This window comes from Condylura cristata, unplaced genomic scaffold (genome assembly GCF_000260355.1).
Source record: "Condylura cristata isolate star-nosed mole 26May11 unplaced genomic scaffold, ConCri1.0 scaffold00030, whole genome shotgun sequence".
Classification (NCBI taxonomy): Eukaryota; Metazoa; Chordata; class Mammalia; order Eulipotyphla; family Talpidae; genus Condylura; species Condylura cristata.
In genome coordinates this window covers 8,685,436-8,702,159 of record NW_004567131.1, presented here as the reverse complement: position 1 = coordinate 8,702,159, position 16,724 = coordinate 8,685,436, and the positions used below count along the sequence as shown (strand labels likewise).

Sequence of the window (16,724 nt, the reverse complement as noted above, 5' to 3'; positions counted from 1 at the left end):
AGGGCTATCTGCCCCTCTGTTCCCACACGCACCCCTTCCCCTCAAGGTGTCTGGGCCTGGCTGCGGCTTATCACACTGACCCTGGGGCCTCACTGCTCCTCTCTTCCTCCTTCCAACTGCCCTCAAGCTGAATGGTGCCATCACTGGAATATAGCAACAAACAGAATTGTGTTATTTTAGTGATTCTAGATCTAAATGCATTAGTGACTCTAGATCTAAGTTTTTGCATTTAAAACCACAATGCACAACATAAAGATGAATAGTAAAATTCATCTTGAGATCAAAATTCATATTAAGATACTTAGATTTTCTTAGATTAATGGCAAAGATTAAATGAAAAATATCAATGATTGGGAGAGAGCACGAGTGGTAGAAAGAAAAGTTTTATATGAAAAATTCACGACATTTTCTCCTGCCTTTTCCAAGGAGCCTGTGTCCCCATTCTGGCTGAGGACTTTGTGACATAGATTTCTGGGCCACATCTCCGCTGATTAAGATACAGTCAAACACACTTTAAGTGTGCACTAGCTTTTCCACAGCTGGTAGTAATAAGGGCTGTTCACAGAGAGAAGGTCTCTCAGTCATCAGCTTGCATTTCCCAGCACCAACCCTAGGATTGAAAGCACATCAGGGCTTACATCTGGGAGGGATGATGTTCTGTTCTTTTCAAGTTGAAACTGCTTATTTGATTCAAAAAGTAACTCAACTGATGTCTCTTGATGGTGAATAGATAAGCAAAATGTGGCCTGCCACATCATGGAATGTGAATTTAGCCTTAAAAAGGAAGAACACTCTGAAGGAAGAACATGCTGTAATGTGGATGAACATGTGGTCCTGATGCTAAAAGCATAGCGAGTCACAAATGGACAAATACTGTGTGGTTACACACACACAGAGTGGACAAAGTCATAGGGAGCGAAGGCGAGATGGCGGTTACCAGAGCTGGCAAGATGGTGGGGCAGTTAGTGTCTCGGGGGACTGAGTGTCAGTCTGGGAAGATGAGGTGGTGGGTGGATGGTCCAATCTATGGGAGGACGGTCCTGCGGTCTTGCAAGTTTAACTTTGTAGGAAACTGTCAAAGTGATTTCCTAAGTCCCATTTTATTTCACTAGTTGCAGCATAAGTGCATTCACTTGCTCTAGCTTCCCACCACCCTGCATAGCTTGCATGATAAACACTAGTTGCAAAACTAGTTTCCTGGTTATTTGCAACCCCACACTTTATGAACTGTCCAAATAGTTTTCCCCTAGAAAACTTACTATTGAAGTGTAAGAGTTGCTCCGAGGTTCTAGATGCAGCTATCTCTAAGGCCATCAACCCTTAGAGGGTTGATGATGGCTCATTTTTTTCACTTCCTCAATGGGGTCCGTCAAAGCGCAGACATTTTCATTCTGAGGATCAACTGATTTTATTTTCAGTTGTGCTTTTTCTGCCCATTTTCTATGGTTATTTTAAAAAATTTGTACCTTTTCATCACTGGTCTTAAGTGTTTTCATTACGCTATGTCCTATTGTGGTTTTCTTTGAGTTAATCATTTTTGGGGATTTAGTATATCTCCTGGATCTGTAGGTTTGAACATTTTCCCCTTGGGATTTGTTCTTTGCAAACAAAATAAAAATTTTACTCTGACCATGACCCATTGTTTTCCAACTGAAGACTCAAAAAGAACCTCTCTGTGGATTTCTAGCTCTTTGCCTGCATGACTTCATTTTCTTCAGAACTCACATCACAAGTTTTCATTGCCTCAGCTCTCTCGGCACCAGTCTCTGCCTCCATGAAACTGCCTGGCCCTATTTCCCTAACTGCCCCGAGATCAAAAACTGCCCTTAGGCAGAAATCTAGGATACTTGCTGGACCCATTTCCATGGCTTCTCTTCTCATAGGACCATGCTTTATGAGTGTCTGTTGTTCAACATCTAAACATAATTATGTATACTGTGTCTGTTTTACAGATGGTTTGTTTAATACAGTATGTCTGTTAGTCCTTTATTGCCAGAACTAGAAACTCAGTTTTATTTTTATTTATTTTTTTTTTAAAGATTTATTTATTTATTCATACAGAACTGGGGGACAGGCCAGAGTTGCGGAGGGTGAGAGGCTTCACCAGAGACAGAGTGGGGAGCAGAACAGGCAGATCATGGAAGTACACTGCTGAGGGGAGCAGCGGGCGGGTCAGGAGAGGTCTGCCACGCCATGTGGTCACCTCCGGGGCAGGCGGGAATCGAACTCATGCTGAAGCGGCTTTAGATTCTCAGTGCTGTGCTTTAACCCGCTGCGCCACCAGGGGAGCCTCAGTTTTATTTTTAAAAATACTTTTTACTTACTTACAAAATAATTTTTGTTCACTTTAGAAAGGTTAAAAATTATAAGTAGGGAGCCCTCCCTGATGACGCAGTAGGTTAAAGCACAGCACTAAGAAGCTCAAGCCACTTCAGCATGAGTTCGATCCCCGCCTGCCCCAGAGGTGACCACATGGCGTGGCAGACCTCTCCTGACCTGCCTGCTGCTCCCCTCAGCAGTGTACTTCATCAGTCGGCCTGTTCTTCTCCCCACTATGTCTCTGGTGAATCCCCCCACCACCCCTGCAACTCTGGCCTGTACTCTAGTTCTATATGCATAAATAAATAAATAAATAAATCTTTAAAAAATTATAAGTAGGTAACACAAAGAGAAAATAAACATCACACACCACAAAAAATAGCCACAAACATTATGGTTTATGTCTTTAGTCTGATAGAGGCTCTATGAGAGTGTGTACATATGTATGTGTACTTTTTTGCCCACAAGGTAAGATGACATTGCATTTAATATTTTATAATTGCTTTTTTTTCATTTAATGTCATACCATGAGTTGATTTCATACCTTCTGTCACCCCATCTGTGCCCCTCTCTATCTACCTTCCCTTCCTACTTTTACTTTCCTCCTAATTCTGTCTTTCTTTTAAAGATTTATTTATGCACACAAGAACTGGGGTACAGGCCAGAGGTGCAGGGGGGTGAGAGGATTCATCAGAGACACAGTGGGAAGCAGAACAAGCAGATCTACTGAAATACACTGCTGAGGGGAGCAGTGGGTGGGTCAGAAGAGGTCTGCTGTGCCATGTGGGTCAGCTCCCTGGCGGGGGATCCACCTCATGCTGCAGTGGCTGGGGTGAGCTTCATAGTGCTGTGCTCTATTCACTTCCTCCACCAGGGAGGGCCCCTAATCTAATTCTTTCTCACAACTCTGCAGCCTATTCCCTGCTCATTGCCACCTGCAGAAGGAGAGGGATGCCATCATCTGTGCTTGAGGAATTTAATACACACTGGGAGAAGCTCTAAATGCCTAGCTGCAGAACAATAGCAGGGAAATGTAGACTAGTGCCCTGTAGAGTGAGAAGAGCTGTGCCAGTGTATGGTGGACACAGAAGTAGAGAACATTGCTTAAAACAATGTAGAGTGCAAGTTGCTCCTGAGCTAGCGTGCAGCTTAGTTTGGTCTGTGTGAGCTTCCACCATGGCGTACCGCAGCCAGGCTCAGAAAGTGCAGAAGGTGATGGTGCAACCCATCAACCTCATCTTCAGATAATTGCAAAATCGATCTCGGATTCAGGTGTGGCTTTACAAGCAAGTGAATATGCAGATAGAGGGCTGTATCATTGATTTTGATGAGTATATGAACCTTGTATTAGGTGACACAGAAAGAGATTCATTCTAAAACAAAGTCAAGAAAACAACTGGGTCGGATCATGCTGAAAGGCAATAACATTACTCTGCTCCAAAGTGCCTCCAACTAGAAATGATCCATCAAGTGAAGAATTGCTGGGAAGACAATACAGTTTGCTTTTTTTACATGTTCTTTGTTGGGAGGATAGTTCTGAAGCATTTGTTTATGCTTTGAGTACCCTTATGCTGATCCTACATTGCAATAAATTCTGTGAACTGTTTTTATTAAAAAAAAAAAAGAATGTAAAAAAAGACTTAAAAAGAACAATAACACTGAGTTTTCATAAACTTCACCTTTTCAGAGAATTTCCACTTTTGAAATGATGTAATGAGTCATCAGTTTTGTAGGATTTGTAAGGCTTTGTGGGATAGTTATTTGTCTTCTTAGAAAAGACTGTTTTACCTTGCTTGAGCTTCAAAATCTGCCAGGAGCCTGTTGCTAAGTTTAGCCAAAATAAATGTATAATCCTACTAATACTTCATTTACGTATGACACAGGCAGAAGACAATCTATCCTGATCGCTGTAGTGTTTTAATAACAGAGTTTTTAGGACTTCCAAAACTGTGAATGTGAGAATTTTACTTGTAGGATGGTAATCACAGGGGGTAAATTGACTATAATAAAAATCAACCTCCCAATTATGTGGGAGGTGAAGTGAGGTGAAGGTCTAATATGTAGAAATCTTCTCTTTCCTTATACCAATTAAATGTATACATTGTTATGACTCAGATAATTTCATATTTTTATCCTCTGCAGCAATAGGTATTCGTAGTTAAAATTGTAAAAATTCAAAATTATAAATAAGTGCAGGTCTGTGTCTGAGCTCTCTTTCCTATTTCATTGGTCCATCCATGAACCAACACCATGGCTCTCTCTGGGTTAATGACTATAATTTCATAAGTCTTATTATTGGGCAAGTCACCCACAGTGTTGTATGGGAGTGTCTAGCTATTCTTGGCTCTTAGGCCTTCCATAGAAATTGTGTAATTAGCACCTCAGATTTCACACATAAAAAAAAAACTGCTATTATTTTGACTAAAATCACATTGGAGTTATATATTACTTTGGGGGAAAATAACATCTTTATAGTCTTAAGTCAAAAACTTCCTGGTTGTGAATGCATTCTCTATTTTAAGGTATTCTTTGATAGTTTCCAAATCAGTTTACAATTTTTCCTCCATAGTGGTCTTATAAAAAATTTTTGAAAGTATATTCAGTTATTAAAGGTGCTTCACAAACATTTTGCCAAATAACAGACAAGTGCTAAAATAGATATTAGGTCCAAGTCATGGTCAAACTGATTTCAGAAAACTAAGTGTCTGAAACACATAGATCAAAAAATTTATTTCATTAAAAATAGTTCAACTTTTGTACAAAGCTGTGAGTATCATAATTTTGTTTGATATTATAAAGCAGAAATAAGTTCTCAGAACAGACAGTGGTTAGATTGCTCCTGGGGTTCCCGGACTGAACACTTGTAGTGTTCTCACTTTCAAAGGAGCCGATGGGAAAACCAGATACTTTTGAGGTACATCATTTTCTCTTTAAAAATTTTTTCATGTTTTTAATGTACTTATCAACTAAAACTTTTCTTCCTAGAGACATTTTGAAGTGACAAAGATAACAATATACTTTAAATTTATCTTCACGAGATTCCCTGTAGTTTTTCTCAAAGATCGCATTGTTTAAATGAAATTAGGTAACTGAAAATTAACTGCACGTTTTAAAGATTATTTTGTTCAATGTAATAAGTGTTAGCATGCTCAACAATTCTATGACAACTAGAATAATTACATAATCTAATTCTCAGTATTGTGCTTCTATAATCACGTGAAGTTTGGAACGTTACTTGGTTCAAAAAAACAATGATTTCCTAAATTTGTGTAGCTAATGTATTTTCTCAATATTCATATTCACTTGCAGCCTTTCCCTTATTTACTTAGCTGTTTGGAAATCATTAATTATTGTTTTTTTTTCATAAAATCAACTGCTTTCACGACCATCATTAATTACTACAGAATTTTTCTCATGCGGTAATAAATATACAGTTACACTACAACCAACATTTCAACCCAGAAAGAACTTAAGATTTTTCCTTCAAGTTACATTAGACTGTTTACCTATATTTATAAAGTAAATATTTAGATATAAGCAATAAAATCTAGTACCACGTTTTATTTGTTTTACTAATGTAACCTACACAGTTTTATGATCATACACAGTCCAGGGGTATAAGAAATGACATTTGATTTTCCATACCGAAACCACAGACAAATAGCAGATTGGGGCCAAAGAGGGTAGAGATTAGCTTCTGTGCTAGGCACTAGATAAATTTTCCTTATTTGCTATTACAACTGGCATTTTCAATAAATTATGTTTTTTTAACCTATCTCAATAGCTACTGCTTTAGTCACATGCAGTATATCGAAATTAAAAGCAAAGCCACTTATATGATCTGATTTTATATTTTTATTATTTTTTTAAATAATAGAATAGTTTTTTTAATTTTATAATAGTTTATTTTTACATATTTTTGTGCATTTTTCCATCTCAGTTGATATCCCTGTGGGCTTCCATCACCAAATCACCCATGTGCCATCACCATAGTCCAGTGTACTTCCCCCCCATTTTTGATCCCATTCCCCACCCACCCCCGTAAAATTGTAAAATGTCTCTGGTATATAGTTCATTATTATTATTATTTTCTCACCTGGTCCTTTATACTCCTGCTATGAGTGTACACATCTGGTAGTTTTCCTTTTCTTTCTGGCTTATTTCACTAAATCTGCTTTTGTTTTTGATGATCCAAGTTTCCATTTTACTCTACAGAATTATTTTCTCTTTTCTTTCAGAGTTAGTTTTGGTGATAAATTCTCCTATGTTATATGAGAAGGTATTTTGTCATTTAAAAAAAATTCAATTTTTAGGGTAGTTTTAGGTTTATAATAAATTTGAGAGGAAGGTACAGAGATGTCCCGTGTACTCTCTGCCCTCACACATACATGGCTTTCTCATTATCAATATCACACACCCAAAACTACTTTTCTTTTTAATCAAGGATAAACCTACATTGGCACATTATCAGTCCAGACATAGTTTAAAATTAGGTTCACTTCTGGTGTGGTAGAGTCTATGGGTTTAGACAAATATATAATGCCACGTATCCATCATCACTGGATCATACAGAGTATCTTCACTGTCCTCAATCCTGTTTCTTCTATTCATCCCTCCCTCCCTGGCCCTTTACAGCTACTGAGCATTTGACTGTCTCCATTTTCTGGAATGCTATGCCATTTGTATCCAAATAATACATAGTCCTTTCAGGTTAGCTTCTTTCATTTGGTAATCTGCATTTGGTTCCATCCTATCATTTGATAAATCATTTCATTTCAGCATTGAATTATCTAGAGGCACCATTCACCTACTGAAGAATATCTTCTAAGCTTTGGCAATTATCTAACAAAGTGGCTAAAACGCATAGGTGTGAGTTACTGTGTGGATGTAAGTTTTCAGCTCCTTTACAGTGTGACTGCTGGATTGTGCAGTAAGAGCATGTTTTGTTTTGTTAAGAAATCACCAACCTGACTTTCAAAGTGACTGCACCACTGCCCCTGGGACTCTCTGATCTCCGGGCAGTGTCTGCCCTGTGACCGCCCCTTGCGTGGATCTAAGCAGAGTTGTTGATATTTCAATCTGTTCAGCTTTTTACTTGTTAGAATGGAGTAGTGAACTTGAAACAGAACTGGAAACTGGAAGTTCTCAGCTGCATTTTTGCAAAAATAGACTCTTTTTGCCTTGATTCTTGAAAGATATTTTCACTAGAGAGAATTCTGGGTTGACAGCTTCCCTTTTTTGTTTCATCACTTGGAGACTATTCCTTTCTCTTCTGGTCTCATTCATCTCTCACAAAACATCAGCCAGTAATTGAATTGTTCCCCACACTTAATGTGCTGTATTGCTCTTGTTTCTTTCAAGATTTTTCTTCACTGTTGGTTTCTTGCAGTTTGAACATGATGTGTTCTGGCTTGTCTTTCTTTGCATTTATCTACTTCTGTAGTCACTGAGTGTCTTGAGGTTATACATTTATACCTTTCATAAGATGGAAAATTTCAGCCAGTATTTCTTCCTATCATTACTCTGTCCCCTTCTTTTTCTTCTCCTTCTGTTACAGCGTAGGGTGAGGGGCACCCCAGAACCCCAAAACCTATCCTCTCTAAATAGCTTCTGTTATCCACTGCATCAAGAAAAAAAAGACATAGTCTAGTGCATAAGACCTTTAGTGTACAATAAAGATAAGAGAAAGAATAGAATTTTAAATCAAGCACCCAAAGTTACCCATTGCCTTATGGATTGGCCCAAAGCAGGACTGCTGAGGCCCAAAAGTTTGCTGCAGAGCTAAAGCACCTTCTGGTGGGAACTCACAGTAAGATGGCAGAAGGGGCCTGGCATGTCTGGGACAGAAGGAGCAAAATCAAAATCAGGATAAACGCTGCCATAGTTAAGCTCCCCACTTCTGTTTCAACCAGTCTAGGACCAAGAAGCACGAGCTGCTTCTTCACATGTCTCTGCTCCATGAACCTCCCTCAGGTCACCTTCTGCTTCCCATCCTACTTTCTTCCTTCTCCAGTCTCCTCTCCAGCTTCTACTCTTCTCTGCTCAGCTCCACACCCCCTTGGGTGGGGTAGGGAACCTGGAACTTCCCCTTTTCCTGGGGACCACTCTGTTACACTTTAAGGACTTCCATCATACCCACATAAAACAGTTCATCTAATCAGTTCCTTTAGGCTTTGACCTTTGTATAAACACATACTAATCTTTATTCTCTCTGTTATTGTTATGTATTTCCATTTACTGATGTTCAAGTTTACTTATTATTATTATTTTTTTACTTCTGTCATCTCCATTTGGCTACTAAATCCATCCAGCGAACTTTTTATTTCATATATTAGATTTTCTTGATTCTAGAAATTTTCTCTTGATTCTTTTTTGTTGTCTTTCCTATTTCTCTATGAGTATATATTGTTCAATTTCATTGAGGATAAGTCATCATAACTACTTAAAAATCTTCTCCTTCTCCTGACATCTGGGTTCCCTCAGGCTTTATATCCTTCTTTTCTTTTCTCTGGAGCAGTACTTCATTTCCCTGGGCTTATTTGCTTGCATGTAGGGTAACTTTGGACATCCTACATATTCAAAAAGTTAGGTCATGAGGACTCTGTGGGTGTCATTTCTCAGTGGTAGCAGGCGACGGTCTCAGCTGGGCTGCTGAGCCAAGCTCAGTTCTGTCTCAGTAGCCGCCCAGTTTCCCAAGTCCTAAGGAGCCATTTTCCCTCTGGCACTGTAGCCCACACACCACTTCTCTTTATCTGGCACTGTCTACAAGCAACAGACAGGGACTGACCCAGGCCAGGGTCCTCTTCTGGTGTGGATCCCGAGTGTGCACCCCCAGCCTCGAATGCTGCAGGCAGCTGCCTGTGACCTCCTCTGAAGGTGTTGCTGCTTCCTGTGGGTGTGGTGGCCCAGTGGTGTTTGTTAGTCATTATTGGGACCAGGAAGCCTTTCCTTATCTCCTAAAAACACTTTGAGGTTTCTGTCACATATCTATTCCCCTTTTCTTTTAAAAATTTCAAATGCTTTGTATTTTCTTTTCTTTTTTTTTTTTAAGATTTATTTATTCATACAGACCTGGCGTGTAGGCCAGGGGTGTGGGGGTGGTGAGAGGCTTCACCAGAGACAGAGCGGGAAGCAGAACAGGGAGACTGACAAAGTACACTGCTGAGGGGAGCAGCGGGCCGGTCAGGAGAGGTCTGCCATGCCATGTGGGTCACCTCCGGATAGGGTGGGGATCGAACTCATGCTGAGGTGGCTTTAGCTTCTTAGTGCTGTGCTTTAACTGGTTGCGCCACCAGGGAGGGCCCTTTATAGGTAGAATTTTAAAAATTGACTTTACATGCAGTTACTTTTCCAGAAATTTATTGTAATTTTCTTTCTTTCTTTCTTTTTAAGATTTATTTATACATACAGTACTGGGGCACAGGCCAGAGGCGCAGGGGTGGTGAGAGGATTCACCAGAGACAGAGTGGGGAGCAGAACAGGCTGATTGACGAAGTCCACTGCTGAGGGGAGCAGCAGGTGGGTCAGGAGAGGTCTGCCCCGCCATGTGGGTCACCTCAGGGGTGGGGATCCAGCTCTCACTGAGGCAGCAGCCAGCTTGTAGTGTTATGTCCTAACCCGTTGTGCTACCAGGGAGGGCTCTCTTTTTCATTTCTATAGGGAGAATTGTGACCTGTGTAAATGATTGCATTTCTTTTTAAAGATTTATTTATTTATGTATACAAGAAATGGGGTACAGGCCAGAGGTGTGGTGGTGGGTATGAGAAGAGTCTCCAGAAAAAAGAGCACAGAACAGAATAGGCAGATTGACCAAAATACACTGCTGAGGGGAACAGCAGGTAGGACAGGAGAGGTCTGCTATACCATGTGGGGCTGCACCATGTGGGTCAGCTCCCTGGCTCGGGATCAAACTCCTGCTGCAGTGACTGCGGATAGCCATAGTGCTGTGCTTTAACCTCTCCCATCCTGGGGAGGGTTTCCACATCTTTTAGTTTTTAAAATTACCCTTCGTATAGGAATAGTCTGTCTTCTTTTTCACTCTTTTTTTTCTTTTTAAAAGATTTATTTTATTTATTTATGCATACAAGAACTGGGGTATAGCTCAGAGATGCAGAGGGTGAGAAGATTCACCAAAGACATAGTGGGGAGAGAAAGGTGGCTCTACTGAAATTCACTGTTGAAGGAACCCGCGGGGTGACAGGAGAGGTCTGCTGTGCCATGTGAGTTAGCTGCCCGGCACAGCAGACCAGTCATGCTGCAGTGGATGGTGATAGCATCACCCCGTGTGCTGTTAGGGTGGCCCACTTTTCATTCTGAGTCCCAGTGTTCTCTCCATGCTTGGCCCAGCTCCTCTTCAGGGTCTTCCTGTTTTTTCTCTCAAGATGAGAGAATGGCCTGGGGGAGGCCGTTCTAGAGAGCTAAATTAAGAACCAGTATTTCTTCACTAACTTGATTGAATTCACGCTGGCCAAAAAGAACAAGCCCCAAGCTTTGGAAGAAGATCTTAGGTAAAAACACTAAGAAAGGCTTTGTTAGAAACTCCTACTGAAAACAGAAGAGGCGGAATTAATTTCTGTGTTAAATTTTGGTTTTCTAAGGACAAAGTGGAATGATTTTTTTTATTTTTAAATTCCTCAGTTAAAGTACAATGGAAAGACATAAATTTTCTTCACTGAAGTAAAGAAATTACATAGATAATTTGTTGCAAAATTTCCCCTGCACTATCTAGATAATTGAGTGCAAAGTAAAGATTTCATGTGCTTAATTTCCTGAAAAATAATTTATCCTTTCATTTTGTTCTATATGAATAAAGCAGTGTTCTAAGAAAGAAAAAGTTGAGTCCCTGCTGTTTTTAGGAAAAAAGTTTAATTTTTTTTTTAAAAAGAATGAAACCAGGTACATGAAGAGGCAACAGATGTAGAAAATGCAAAATGAAGACAGGAAGAGCACAAGGGACTATGGTGATGATGCATGGGTAAATTGGTGGTAGAAATTCTATGGACTACACCTGAGAAAAGAAAGCTGACTCCTTAGAATCTCCTTAGAATCTACTCAAAGGACACAAAAACAAATTCAAAAGGACACCTGCACAATTTATAACAGATAAGCTATGGAAGCAGCCCAGATGTCCAAATATAGGTGACTGGATCAAGAAGATGTGGTATATTTACAGAATGGAATATTACTCAGCAATCAAAAAGGATAAATGTATGCCTTTTGCAGCAACATGGATGGAGCTGGAAGGGATTATGCCCCATGAAATAAGCCAGAAAGCAAAAGAAAAATATTGAATGGTCTCAATTATAGAAGGAATGTATATGAACCAAATAAGGAACCAGGGGGGGAAAGTAAATATCATAAATAAAAATCATCAGGCAACTATAGATCAGAGATATTCTGTAGGGGAATAGGAAAGAGAAGGACCAGGACAGGGGTCAGAAGAGTACAAGGGACTATGATGATAGTACATGGGTGAAATGGTGGTGGGAATTTCATGGGGAACCAAACATTGTATGAAAATGAAGGATGACATAATGAATATATTAAAAATATGTTTTAAAGGAAGAAAAAAATGAGGTAAAATAAATAGAAACAAGTTATTTAAAAAAAAAAGAAATGCAAAGATTCAGTATACACATGGGAATAGGATATAACTGATCAGTAGTCCAGGAAATAAAATGAAAGCAATGATAGACAAATTGGTCTTTTGTCTATCAGATTAGTAAAAATTTAAAAATGGGTTATATCCAAAAGTCTGTGGTAAAAGAAATGTTCTTATCTGAACCAAAAGGACAGTAAATTAGTGCTCAGTTGACCACAATTCTGCACCCCCCAAGAATAGCTCTGCTCCCCTCAGGGCCTATGGCACATCTTATTCAGAGTCTAGGCTCACGCATGGCCACTGGCATCCAGTAGAATTCTCCTTAAGGCAGCAGGAACTTGACAGGCAGGAGGTTGCAACTACCTCTGTCTACGCACTGGTCCCTACACCAGAATATGCCAGGCTGCCCTGCTGGAGGGCAATGCTGTGCGCTTTGCAGAGTGACCCAGACTTCTTGCTAGGGTCTCCAAGATCACAGGCAAAATGCACAGCCACACCCAGCAGGGCTGCTGTGAGCAGGGCCATTAATTATAGATGTCAGTGACATCTGTGTCCTCTGTTACACAACACTATTGGGGAGGTAAACTGAATCTAAGGAAATAGGCTTGACTTGCCAAGATTTTTTAAATGATAACCCTTGGCAATGATATTGCTAGGGGGAAAAATGAGTACAATGAACTGACTGGTGTGCAAGTCCATGGAAACATTATTTGTGACAGAAAAATTACTTTCAAAATTAAGTTTTCATTGGTAAGCATAATTAAGTCATTTCTGAATAATAGAATATTATATACCTATCCAAAAGAATGAAATAGATTTTTATAAACTGATGTGGAGAAATGTTTATGATATCCTAAGTCAGAAAAATGTTGCCAAACACTAAGTATAATATAATACCATTACAAGAAAAAAAAAGACTTACTTATTGATGTATGCAGAAATAGGGTATATGCCAGAGGCAGGGGCAATGAGAGGCTTCACCAGAGACAGACTGGGGAGCAGAACAGGCAGATTGATGAAATACACTGCTGAGGGGAGCAGTGGATGGGACAGGAGAGGTCTACTGCACAATGTGGGTCTCCTCTCTGGTCAGGGATTGAACTTGAGCTGAAGCAGCTGCAGCTGGCGTCACAGTGCTGCACTTTAACCTATTGTGCCACCAGGGAGGGCCCTATATACCACTTTGTTAAAAAAAAAAGTTGTAAAAGTTTAGACAAAGATCCAGAGAGAAAATAAACCACTTTGTAACTTCTAAGAAATTGTATTTAGTGGACTCATTTTGTATATAAATCGCATTTAAAAAAAAGATTTATTTGTTTATGCATACAAAATTGGGGTACAGGCCAGAGGTGCAGGAGCAGTGAGAGGCTTCATCAGAGACAGAGTGAGGAGCAGAACAGGCCGACTGACAAAGTACACTGCTGAGGGGAGCAGTGGGCAGGTCAGGAGAGGTCTGCCGTGCCATGTAGGTCACCTCCGGGGCAGGGATCGAACTCATGCTGTAGTGGCTTTAGCTTCTAAATGCTGCATTTACCCGCTGTGCCAACAGGGAGGGCCCATAATTGGCATTTTTATAATGACTGTGAAATACTATCATCACCTAAAATAAATGACACATGTTTTAGATTTTTCAGTTGATTATTTTTTTATTTTACTATGTTTTCAGATATTTACCCATTTCTCAAGAACATTAATAATTAACAAACCTGTTCAGGTTTAAGGTGTACAACATAATGACTTATATTGTGAAATGATTGTCCCAATAAATTTATTTAACATTTCCTCAGTAACCTAAGAATTGCTAGGATGTAGTATCTTACAACTTTCAAATATTCCACAGAGCAGTGCTAGCTCTAGTCATCCTGTTGTACATTCCATTTCCAGGGCTTATTTATCTTATATCTGGAAGTTTGTCCATTTTGATCAGCTGCTTCCAGTTTCTCTCCTTGACCTCATTTCCACCAATGATCATCGCAAAATGGATTTGGCAGGCCTCCCCAGGGGCACAAGGGGTTAAGATTGCAGCAGTAGGAAGCAGTCTGCAGACACTGCAGCATGAGTTTGATTCCTGGCCAGGGAGCTGACCCACATAGTGTATCAGACCTCTCCTGTCTCACCCACTGCTCACCCGTACTTCAGTGTATTTCAGTACATCTATCTGTTCTTCTCCCCACTCTGCCTCTGGTGAATCCTCTCACCACCTTCATCTTTGGTCTGTACTCTGGCTTTTGTAAATACATCTTTAAAAAAAGAAAAGAAAAAAATTAAAAAAGAAAGGACTTGGCCATTTTCATTCAACATAAGTGAGACCAAACAACATTTCTCTTTTTCTGTGTGACTTATTCCTCTTAGCAAGCTTTCAAGGTCCACCTTTGTTATAGGGGGGCAGGATCCCTTTTCATAGCTGAATAATATTCCACTATCTATACAATGATGCAATATATAACAATAAGTATATGTACTTAGAAATACATTTTTAGGCATTTCATTGTTGTGTGAAGCTCCACATTGTTGTGTGGAGTATAATGGCACAAACCCGGTGATACAGCTTTCTGCATACCCATGCTATGTGACATGGCCTATTGGAACGACAGCTGGGGATGCAATCTGTTGTTAGCTGATTGTGTTGATGGGCACTTAGGTTCTGTCCATTTCTTGGCTATTATAACTAAAGCTGCAATGACCATGGGGCTCAAATATCTCTTCGGGAGAGTGATTTCATTTCCTTTGGGTAAATATCAAGCAGTGGGATTGCTGGATCATATGATATTTTTATCTTTTCAAGGAATCAATTCTTAGTTTTGTTAGTCTTTCCTAGTGCTTTCCTACTCTAATCTTCATTATTTCCTTCCTTCTGCTAACTTGGGTTCGGTTTGATCTTCTATCAGAATAAATTTTAAAATTATAAAAGTAATAGATAGACTTCACATCCAATTGGATGTCCATTATTTTAAACACACATGCCTTTTTTTATTTTTCTGTCAAAATTTTTTGAGTATCTTAACATACCAAAAATACTTGCTAATAGTTACTAAACTAATAACTGCTATACTAAACTAGCTAGTAGTTATTTTTAAAATTTTTATTATTTTAGATTTTTATTTATTTATGCATATAAGAACTGGGGTATAGGCCAGAGGTGTAGGGTGGAAGGGTGAGAGGATTCACCAGAGTGGCGAGCAGAACAGGTAGATCTACTGAAGTACACTGAGGGGAGCAGTGGGCAGGTCAGGAGAGGTCTGCCACATCATGTGGGTCACCCTCACAGCTGGGAGTCGAACTCAAGCTGCAGTGGCTGTGGATAGCTTCACAGTGCTGTGCTCTAACCCATTGTGCCACCAGGGAGGCCCTGGCTAGTAAAGGTTATAGTAGAGGTTATTTTAAATAACCTCTTTAACCAATGTCTAACTAGATACTTTTTCACAGCTTGAATGTAATTTGAGTGAAGAGTGAAATATGGATGATTGAAAGTGTGTCTGAATGACTATGTTAATTATTATTCATAAATCACACAATCCAAGCTACAGTGTCAAATGTATTCTTAGGGGTAAAATTTAAAACTTGCTGATGTATTTCAGGTATTTAAAAAAACCTTAATTAAAAAGAATTCATTTAAAACCTACAGTTCATGTACATTTAGATTCTGGATGTAAAATTCAAATCATATTTGGAAGGATTCATGATGCTTTCTCTTCCCTGTCAGCACCCCCTGAGGCATCTGTTAATTGATCTGTGAATATTAAGACAGAAAGTGACATCAAGGGCCTAAAATCTGAGAATCCTTCTATTCCAAGTTTGGGTACTGATGAGGTTTTCAAATTTGGGGGAAAAGCTATGCTTCCATTTTTCTCCTTTCTCGGTTTTATGATGTTGTCATCAAGTATTTCTGAAGACCTCAGATCCTGAGCCGCGAGTGGAAGTGACCGGGGGGGTATCAGACAGTGGTAGGGGGCACTCCAGCCACCTTTAGTGCGCCGCCCTGAGGATCTCTCGTTGTTTCCTCCCTCCCTGTGCTGCTCCCTTCCTCCTTCAATGTTCTTCCTTTCGCCCTCTGTGTCCTCCTTTCCAGGTCACTGAAGTGGTAAAGATCCCAGGAGGGCCCCTTCTCAAATGGAACCTAGGATAACTGCTTTGTTCTAACTGTCATGCTGTTAACCTTATTGCTCACTGTTTTCAGAATCTGAGTGCACTTCCTGTACTGGCCATTCTGCACTGGCCCAACCAGGGCCCTTCACCTCTGGGAGAAATGACAGGAGATCAGCGGGGTCAGAGGCGTGGAGGAGATGTTATTCATTATGGCTCACATCTCTTTGTCTCTATGTATTTTTTTTAATTTTATAATAGTTTATTTTTACATATTTTTGTGTATTTTCCATCTCAGTTGCAATCCCCTTGGGTTTCCCATCACCAAATCACCCATGTGCCATTACCATAGTCCCGTGCATTTCCCTCCCGCTGTTTTTGATCCCATTCCCCACTCCACCCTCACAAAATGTCTCTGGTATATAGCTGTTCATCATTATCATTATTTTCTCGCCTGTTCCGTTATTTTCCTGCTATGAGAGAAACTATCTGGTATTTTTCCTTTTTGTCTCTATGTATTTTTGTCTCTGTCCCTCTTTCCTCTTCCTCTTGTCTCTGTAGGCCCAGGACAGCTCAGGTACTTGATAATGCTGCTGGATTTCTCTCTTCCTTGTTTCCTTCTCTTGGCACTGTTCATGCCTTTGCGAGTTCTCATTTCCTTAAGCTATCCTAGTAATAGTAACCAGCCTGTTGGAGGGTGAGAGTGTGTGTCAGTGAGCTA

At 39.9% G+C, this 16,724-nt stretch overlaps 1 pseudogene; it reads left to right on the top strand.

The window, feature by feature from the left end:
• Positions 1-3,495: 3,495 nt before the first annotated feature.
• LOC101633284 lies at positions 3,496-3,777 on the top strand (annotated as a pseudogene).
• The last annotated feature ends 12,947 nt before the right edge of the window (positions 3,778-16,724 follow it).